Raw genomic sequence first — 10,148 nt, 5'->3', positions numbered from 1 at the left:
CCCCACTCCTCAGTTTGGTGGCTGTGAAGGCAGCAGCCCACACTCCTGGTGCAGGTTGCTAGTGCCAGAGAGAGCAGTATGAACCTTATTCACAAAGAATTATGGTTGTGGATTTCAGTCCATCTGATGGCTTCCCCAAGGACTGGTGCAAAGGCTTGCCTTTGTTTCTCTTGACTCAGAACATTCCCAGGCCTTGTACGGCTTATAGGGTAGCTTTCATAGAAAGCATTTAATGGAAAAAGTATTGGACACAGCAGCCCGGGGCAAGGAAGAACAGTCAGAACAAGCAATAGACACTTCAAAAAGACTAGCAAAGAATGTGGAGGAGATATATGGTGGGCTAGGTAGATGAGGCTTTTAAAAACTGCTGTGCATACTGTGGAATTGAGAAGTCCACAAGGATGACCAAGTGTAGACACAAGTTCAGAAAAGGGCCTAAGAAGACTCTAAGATTTCACCTCAGGGTGACCTTCAGTTTCCACGGAAGCAAGACACGAAGGCTAAGAAAGAGTTGTAAATGGTCCAGCTAAGCATTGAAGGAGTGCCCAAAAACAATACCAATTTGCAAAGACTGGGAGAGTATTTTTTTTCTTTTTTTGTTTTCTTTTCTAGGCTCCAGACATTTAGTGAAACCCTGTCAAAACACCAGCTTACCACCTAACAAAACAAAGACTTCATTGGCCACACAGGACAAACAATACAGTCATTAAAAAAAATAGCTTAGAAAAGAATGCCAGCAGAATAGGAGGTTCCAGCCATCAACCCCCCCACAGAAACATTAATTTTAGCAACCAACTACAGATGAAAACACTTTTATAGGAGTCTAGGAGGCCAGTGGAGAAGTTTCAGCACCATGGTGAAGCAAAAACTCAGAACAGATGCATTGAAGAGGGTAAGAAGAACAGTTTCACTTTATTCACATCACCCTTCCCTCAGTGTGGCACAGCTCAGTGCCAAGAGAGACCTCCTCCTCCTTGGCCCTCGATTTTTCCCTCAAGGGAAAGTAAGGGAAAAATGAGTGCCCAATTTCCACAGCCTGTGGCACTATGCCCAGGAGGCCCACTTTTTCTCTTCCCACCAAGAACACTGAGGGGGATCAGCACATCTGAAGCATCTGGGAGCAGCTAGGAGCAATAAAAAGTAAGGGCTGTCAGCAACCAGTGCAGAGAATTCAACAACTGACACATCCTACTAGCCAGCTCATGGACTCCACCAGGAGCCCCATCCGCGAGCCCCATGGGGTGTGTAACCTGCAGAACACCCCACTAGGTGACACATGCCCCCAGCACTCTGTGCACCACCACCACCACCCCACACTCCATAGCTGGGAGAGAGAATAATGTACTAGGTGAGAGCCTTGTGATATGGGTCCTGCAATAAAATCCAAAGGCAGAAGTTCCCAGTGTAAAGTATTCATCAGAACCTCCCACAAGAAACCCAGGCATTTGTACCCATTCATGGGCTATCTCTGCTATGTGAGTCCTAGTGGTGTGGTTAAAGGTATCTGTGAGCCAAGAGCTGTTTGTCCCTGGGCACAGAATAACCAAGGTGGCCTTGAAGGCCACTCCAAAATCACTCCTTGAGGAGCAATTAGGGCAGAAATATGGGCAGGGCATCCAACTGAAGGGAAGCCCTGGGGCAAAGATGTTGTTGTTACCTGGAGTTGGCTGAAATTGAATATATCAGCAGAGTAAGCATTTAAGGTGGGGTACAGCAACTGAAGACCATATGACAAATCCAGCAATTTGATTCCCGGTGTGTGAGTAGCCCATTGAATAAAAATGTTGGTGGTCTTTGTGAAGCATTTCTCTCATGATTAATGATAACGGGCATCTTTTCATGTGCCTGTTGGCCTTCCGTATGTCTTTTTTGGAAAAATGTCTATTCAGATATTCTGCCCATTTTTTAATCAGGTTGTTTGATTTTTTGATGTTGCGTTGTATGAGCTGTTTATACATTTCGGATATTAACCCCTTGTTGGTCATATTATTTGCAAATATTTTCTCCCATTCAGTAGGTTGTCTTTTCATTTTGTTGATGGTTTCCTTTGCTGTGCAAAAGCTTTTTACCTATGCTTTCCCATTCTTTTTTCTTCATTCTCTTCTGAGTGGATAATTTCATATAACTTGCCTTTGACTTCACAGATTCTTGTTTTTGATCAAATCTGCTTTTAATGCTCTGTATTGCATTTTTCATTTCATTCACTGTATTCTTCAGCTCCATAATTTGTTTGGCTCTTTTCTATGACTTCTCTCTGTGTGAAACTTATCATTTACCTCCTATATTTTTTTCCTGGTTTCTTTTGTCTTTCTGTGTTTTCTTATGGGTTATTGAGCTTCCTTAAAACAACTATTTTGAATTCCTTATTGGGCAAATCACAGATCTCCATTGTGATGGAGGGTCAGTTACTGGAAAATTATTGTATCCCTTTGGTGGTGTCATTATTTCCTTGATTTTTCATGTTCCTTGAAGGCTTATGTTGCTGTCTTCCTATTTGAAGAAGCAGTCACATCCTCCAGTCTTTACTGACTGTCTTCAGGTGACAAATACTATCTGTCATCTGTGCTAGTGATTCTGAGACTTTCTCAGACCTTTTCTGTAAATATGCCTACTCCACACTTCTTGTTCTCTGGTGCGGGGGAGGAGGGGTAATTATTAAGATTGTATACCTTCCCTCAATCCTACAAAGCCAGGCTGGGTGCGACAGCCTCCCATTTGCTTTCCCTATGGCAATGCCAAATGTTCAATTTTGTGTGCTTTCTCACAGTCCCACAGAGACAGGACAGATTTGTGTGGGTGTTCATTAACCATTTGCAAAACTCATATGTGTTTCCCTTGGGGGTACGTGCAGGGAGCAAGCCACACAGTGAGGGTGTGTGTGAATGAGGAGCATGGAACATTGAGGGTAACTGTGGACCAGTTGCGGAGATCCACAAGTGAGGCATCCCCAGCAGCTTGTGGGTGGGCTTCGTGATGGAATCAGTGGAAGTGTTAGTAGGATCTGTGTCCTTTTGATGCCCTCCAAGAACCCTGGCTGCTGTTCTGCCAGCCCTTCCCCACTGTCCAAACATGCAGCACACTTCAGTATTCTGGATGGGATAAGAAAAAGGTGGGCTTCTTTGGCAGCATTCCACACAGCTGAGGAATCTTGTCTTTCATTCACTCTTACTTTCTCCATGGGAGAAATCACAGGTGGAGAGGGTCTTGGTACTAAGCTGTTCCACCTTAGGGAAAGGGTTATGCAAGTGAAGTGAAGCTTTTCCTCTTACCCTTTTCAATGTGTCCAATTTAGATTATTTTTGCTCCAGTGGTGTGCTGGAACTTCTCGCTGGACTCCTGGACTTCCACAAAGGCACTTTCATCTGTGGATGATTGGAAAAATTGGTGTTCGGGGTTGGGGGGGAAGATGGTATAAAATGCCCATTCTATCATTTTGCTGATGTCATTCTGAATCCCATAAGTTCTGTTATTTTGTGTGTTTGTTTTCATTTTGCTCAGATACTTTCTAAATTCTTTTGTGATTTCTTTTGATTATTTGATTGTTTAAGAGTGAGTAGTTTAATTTCCACATATTTGTGGACTTTCCTGTTTTCATTCTGCTATTGATTTCTGGTTTCATTCCATTGTGGTCAGAGAAGATACTTTGTATGATTTCACCCTTCTTACATTTGTTTTGTGGCCTGACATGAAAATGGTCTTGTGTGCTTGAGAAGAATGTGTATTATGCTGCTGTTAGATGGAATGTTCTGTATATGTCTGTGTATGGTTAGGCCATTCAAGATGGCTGCTCTCTTGCTCTCTGTACATCTCCTGCTTGACCAGTCCCTGCTTCACTCACATGACTATCCAATCCTCTTAATTATAAGGCTTAATTAGCCCCTGGTAACCGATGAGCCAACCTGATGTCAATTCCCCCTATAAATGGTAGCCTCCTTCTCCACTGAGTAGTGAAGACTGCTACCACGTTCTGCCTACAGTCTGCTGCACACAGTGGATTGTCACTCCAGGACCCTTTGTGTAAGATCCCCTTGTCCAATAAACTGTTTATGTCTCTGTCGCAGTCTCTGGGCTGTTTCTTCAGTCTCGAGGCTGGGTAACTACAAGACTTTGTAGGCCTTCGGGGTGCAGCCCAACAATCTGTTAGGTCCACTTGTTTTATGGTGGTGTTCAAGTCCTCCGTTTCCTTGATCTTCTCTCTGGTTCTTCTATCCATAACTGAAATTGAAGTATCGAAGTCTTCCATTATTATTGTATTACTGTCTATTTCTCTCTTCAGCTCTCAGTGTTTCCTTCATATATTGGGGAGCTCAAATGTAGGTACATATATATTTATAATCATTACATCCTCCTGATGAATTGACCCTTTTATCATTATATAATGTCCTTTTTTGTCTCTTTTAACAATTTTTGTCTTAAATTATTTTGTCTAAGTATGGCCACCTGCATTCTCTTTATGCTCCTGTTTGCATGGAATATCCTTTCCATCCTTTCATTTTTAGTCTATGTGTGTCCTTAGACCTAACATGAGTGTCTTGTAAACAACATCTTGTTAGATCTTGTTTTTCACTCCATTCTGCCAATCCATGTCTTTTAATTGGTGTGTTTAATTTATTTACATTTAAAGTAATTACTGATAGTGAAAAACTGACTATGGCCATTTTGTTCATTGTTTTCTGTATGTCTTATAGTTTTTGTCATTCTTTCATCCCTTGCTTCCTTCTTTTGTGTTTGTTGATTTTTTTTGTACTAACATGTTTTGATTCCCTTCTTCCGTTTGTGTATATTCTTTTTTTTTCACACAGAGTATGATTTATTACAAAAGATTCAGATTTTAATATTATCCTTTGGGATATATACATATAATATATATTTTTAAAATAAAATTTCTATATAATGATTGTAAAATAGTTTAATTTTGCTATTCCTCATCTTTTCATTTCAAAACACTTAAATGATTTCCAAAAATTTGCCTCTCAAATAATTGATTTCTCTGTGGGGTTTTTCATAGTTTTCAAGAGTTTGAATATTTCATCAATTTTATCTTCAGCCAATTTTCAAAACCATTTTAGAGATATGGTTTCTTTTCATCATCAGAGGCCATTCCATCTGCAGGATAGAAAGATTTTTTAAAAGAGCAGAAGAAAATTATTTGAATTCCTATTATTTTGATTCTGTGAAGTAACAACTGGCAACCTTTTTTCTTTTCTAGGAGAGAAAAGCTCTCTATAAATATTATTTCACTCTATTTCAGTGGATTCATGAGATGAGCTGTTCGTGTATATTTTATAGATACATTTTGTTTGTGATTACCATTTCATTTACATAAATCATAAAATTATAACAAAGTATTTTAAACTGATAACAACTTAATTCCCAATCATACATAGAAACTCTAAATCTTAAATCTGTCCCCCCAGCTTCACATTATTGATGACACAAATGATCTCTTTTTATACTGCATATCCATTAACAGATTTATAATTACTTTTTATGCTTTTGTTTTTTAAATTGCATATTAGTTTTAAAAATGATTTATGCATTTACATTACTATAAGATTCTATATCTATATCTTTACCTGGGAGTTTTATATTTTCATATGGGTTTGTGTTATTGTTTATCATTTTTTCACCTCAACCTGAAGGGACTGCCTTCAGCATTTTTTTTTTTTTGGCTGCACCACACGGCTTGAGGGATCTCAGTTCCCTGGTGAGGGACTGAACCCGGGCCCCGGCAGTGAAAGCGCCAAGTCCTAATCACTGGACAGCCAGGGAATTCTCTGTCTTCAGCATTTCCTGTAGGGCAGGTGTAGTGGTGATAAACTTCCTCAGGTTTTATCTGGGAAAGTCTTAATTTCTCCTTCATTTTTGAAGGACTGTTTGCTGGACATAATATTCTTAGATGGAAGGGTTTTTTTTTTTTTCCTAGCACACTGAATATATCATCCCACTTCCTTCTAGCATGCAAGTTCTCTTCTAAGAAATCCACTGATAATTTAATAACAGCTCACTTTTACAGGCATACACTGGAGATACTGCAGATTTGGTTCCAGGCCACCACATGAAAGTGAATATCACAGGAGAGCAATTCACACAAATTTGTTTCCCAGTGCATATAAAAGTTATGTTTACACTATACTGTAGTCTATTAAGTGTGCAATAGCATCACGTCTAAGAAAACAATGTACATACCTTAATTTTAAAATACTTTATTGCTAAAAATTTCTAACCATCATCTGAGCCTTCAGCAACTCAATCTTTTTGCCAGTGGAAGATCCTGCCTTGATGTTGATGGCTGCTGACTGCTCAGGGTGGTGCTTGCTGAAGGTTGGGGTGGCTGCCGCAATTTCTTAAAATAAGACAACAATGAAGTGTGCTACATCGATGGACTCTTCCTTTCATAAACGATTTCTCTGTAACATGCAATGCTGTTAGACAGCATTCTACCCACAGTGGAATTTCTTTCAAAATCGGAGTCAATCCTCTCAAACCCTGCTGCAGCTTTATCAACTAAGTTTTATGTAATATTCTAAATCCACTGTTGTCAATTCAATGATCCTCATAGCATCTTCACCAGGAGTAGATTCCATCTCAAGAAACCGCTTTCTTTGCTCATCCATAAGAAGCAACTCCTCATCTGTTCAAGTTTTATCATGAGATTGTAGCAATTCAGTCACATCTGCAGGCTCCATTTCTTTCTTTCTTTTTTTTTTTTTTAAATTTTGGTTGTGCCAGGTCTTAGTTGTGGCAGGTGGGCTCCTTAGTTGTGGCATGTGAACTCTTGGTTGTGGCATGCATGTGGGATCTAGTTCCCTGACCAGGGATCGAAAATGCACCCCCTGCATTGGAAGATGCATTCTTAACCACTGCGCCAGCAGGGAAGTCCCTAGGCTCCATTTCTAATTCTAGTTCTCTTGCTATTTCCACCACATCTGCAAGGACTTCCTCCACTGAAGTCTTGAACTTCTCCAAGTTATCCATGAGGGTTGGAATCAACTTCGTCCAGACTGCTAATGTTGATATTTTGACCTCTTCCCATGAATCATAAATGTTCATAATGGCGTCTAGAATGGCAAATCCTTTCCAGAAGGTTTTCAATTTGATTTGCCCATCAGAGGGATCACTATCTGTGGCAGCTATAACCTTACAAAATGTATTTCTTAAATAATAAAATCTGAAAGCCAAAATTACTTCTTGATCCATGGGCTGTAGAATGGATGCTGTATTAGCAGGCATGAAAATATGAATCTTGTTGTACATCTCCACCTGAGCTCTTGGGTGACCAGGTGTATAGTCAAATGAACAGTATATTTTGAAAGGAATCTTTTGTTCTGAACAGTAGGTCTCAACAATGGGCTTAAAATATTTGGTAAATCATGCTGTAAACAGATGTGATATCATCTAGGCTTTGTTGTTTCATTTATAGAGCCTAGTCAGAGTCGATTTAACATAATTCTTAAGGGCCCTAGGATTTTCAGAATGGTAATGAGCATTGGCTTCAACCAAAAGTCACCAGCTGCATTAGTCCCTAACAAGAGAATCAGCCTGTCCTTTGAAGTTTTGAAGCCAGGCATTGGCTTCTCCTCTCTAGCTATGAAAGTCCTAGATGGTATCTTCTTCCAATAGAAGTCTAATGTTTAGTCTACATTTAAAATCTGTTTTTTATCGTAGCTACCTTCATTAATGATCTTCGCTCGATCTTCTGGATAACTTGCTGCAGCTTCTATGCCAGCACTTGCTGCTTTGCCTTGCATTTTTAAATTATGGAGACAGCTTCTTTTCCTAAACCTCATGAACCAACTTCTGCCAGCTTCAAACTTTTATTCTGCAGTTTCCTCACCTCTCTCAGGTTCATAGAATTAAAGAGAGTTAGGGCCTTGCTCTGGATTAGATTTTGGCTTAAGGGAATTTTGTGGCTGGTTTGATCTTCTGTCCAGATCACTAAAACTTTCTCTATGTCAGCAATGTCTGTTTTGCCTTCACTGGAGTAGCACTTTTAATTTCCTTCAAGAACTTTTCCTTTGCATTCATAACTTGGTTAACTGTTTGGCACAAAGAGGTCTAGCTTTTGGCCCCGCTTGGCTTTCAACATGATTTCCTCATTAAGCTTAACCATCTCTAGCTTTTGATTTAAAGTGAGAGACATGCAACTCTTCCTTTCACTTAAACACTTATTGTAGGGTTATTAGGCTTAATTTAAATATTGTTGTATTTCAGGGATAGGGAGGCCTGAGCAGAGGGAGAGAGACTGGGGAACAGCTGGGCAATAGAACAATCGGAACACACACAACATTTATCAATTAAGTTTGCCATCTTATATAGGCATGGTTTATGGTGCCTGAAAACAATTACGATAGTAACATCAAAGATCACTGATCACAGATCACCATAATAAATAAAATAATAACGAAAAAGTTTGAAATATTGCAAGAATTACCAAAATGTGACACAGGGACACAAAGTAAGCAGATGCTGTTGGGAAAATGGTGGCAATAGACTTGCTCAATGCAGGGTTACCACAAACCTTCAATTTGTAAAAAATGCAATTATCTGTGAAGCACAATAAAACAAAGTGCAATAAAACAAGGTAGGCCTGTATGTCATAAGCTGCTCTTCTCTTTCTTCTTTCAAGATTCTCTTTGTGATTTTTGACAGTTCAATTAGGTATGTCATGGTGTAATTCTCTTTATATTTATCCTAGCTGTTGTTTTTCTGAGCTTCTTGAATTTGTATGTCCATTCCTCCTCAGACTGGGGAAGTTTTCAGCCATTAGCTCTTCAAATAGGCTCTCTGTTCCTTTTTCTTTTTCTTCTCTTACTGTGACTCCCATGATGCATATGTTGTTCTACTTAATGGCGTCTCAGACTCTGTTCACGTTCTTCTTTTTCTTCCCCCTCCTTTGCCTGGGTAATTTTGAAGTCCTTTAATTTCACTGATTCTTTCTTCTGACTGGTCAAATCTACTGCTTAATATCTCTAGTGAAGTTTTCAGTTAAGTAATTGTATTGTTTAGTTCCCCAATTTTATTTGTTGTTTCTTCATAATTTCTAACTCTTTGTTGTTATTCTATTTACTTCATGCATTTTTTCCTGATTTCGTTTTAGCTATCTATCCATGCTCTCATTTAATTTGTTGAGCATCCTTATGGCAGTATTTTCAAAATAAATTTATTTTATTTATTTATTTTTGGCTGCATTGGGTCTTTGTTGCTGCGCATGGGCTTTCTCTAGTTGTGGCGAGCAGGGACTACTCTTCGTTGTGGTGCGTGGGCTTCTCATTGCGGTGGCTTCTCTTGTTGCAGAGCACAGGCTCTACGCACGGGGGCTTCAGTAGTTGTAGCACGCGGGCTCAGTAGTTGTGGCTCGAGGGCTCTAGAGCGCAGGCTCAGTAGTTGTGCATGGGCTTAGTTGCTCCGTCGCATGTGGGATCTTCCCTGGCCAGAGCTCGAACCCATCTCCCCTGCATTGGTAGGATTGGTGGATTCTTTACAACTGTGTCACCAGGGAAGCCCGTTATGGCAGTTAAAAAAAAAAATATTTGTCTGGAAACTCATATATCTCTGTTTCTTTAGGGTTAGTTTCAGGATGTTTAATTTGTTCTTTTGATTGGACCATGTTTCCCTGTTTCTTTGTATACCTTGTCATGTCCCATTAGGACTCTGGCGTTTGAAAAATCAGCCACCTCTCCCAGTCTTTGTGATCTGGTTTTGCACGTGGAAGACTTTCCTCAATCACCCAGGTAGAGATTCAGGAGACCTTCTAAAACTTTTTGGGGGATACATTTTCTCTGGGCTTGTGTGTGTAATCTCCTAATTGAAATTTGACGGGTTTTACTCACAAGCACCACCTGGTGTCAAAGTATGGTACTGCAGCCTCTTTGGTAGTATACTAAGCCACTGTGCTGGAGCGACATCTAGCGTCTGTTTGTGGTACTGCACGTTGATCTCTTGTTCTCGAAGTCTCCCAACCTGGTATCCTTTTCTTGTCAGAGCTTAGATTCAGGCAAGATAAAAACCAGTCTCTTAGTAGCCCCCTCAAAAGTCAGAACATTGGATATGTTCTACTCTTCTCTTTTTCTCCCCAGGGAGATGTAGGGAGTTGGGAGTTTTCTCCGAATAATGCCTGGGAGGAGGGGCTCTAGTGAGTATGCACC

This window comes from Neophocaena asiaeorientalis, unplaced genomic scaffold (assembly GCF_003031525.2).
Source record: "Neophocaena asiaeorientalis asiaeorientalis breed wild unplaced genomic scaffold, Neophocaena_asiaeorientalis_V1.1 scaffold406, whole genome shotgun sequence".
Lineage (NCBI taxonomy): Eukaryota > Metazoa > Chordata > Mammalia > Artiodactyla > Phocoenidae > Neophocaena > Neophocaena asiaeorientalis.
The sequence above is the reverse complement of the archived record's forward strand: the minus strand, read 5'-3'. Positions refer to the sequence as shown.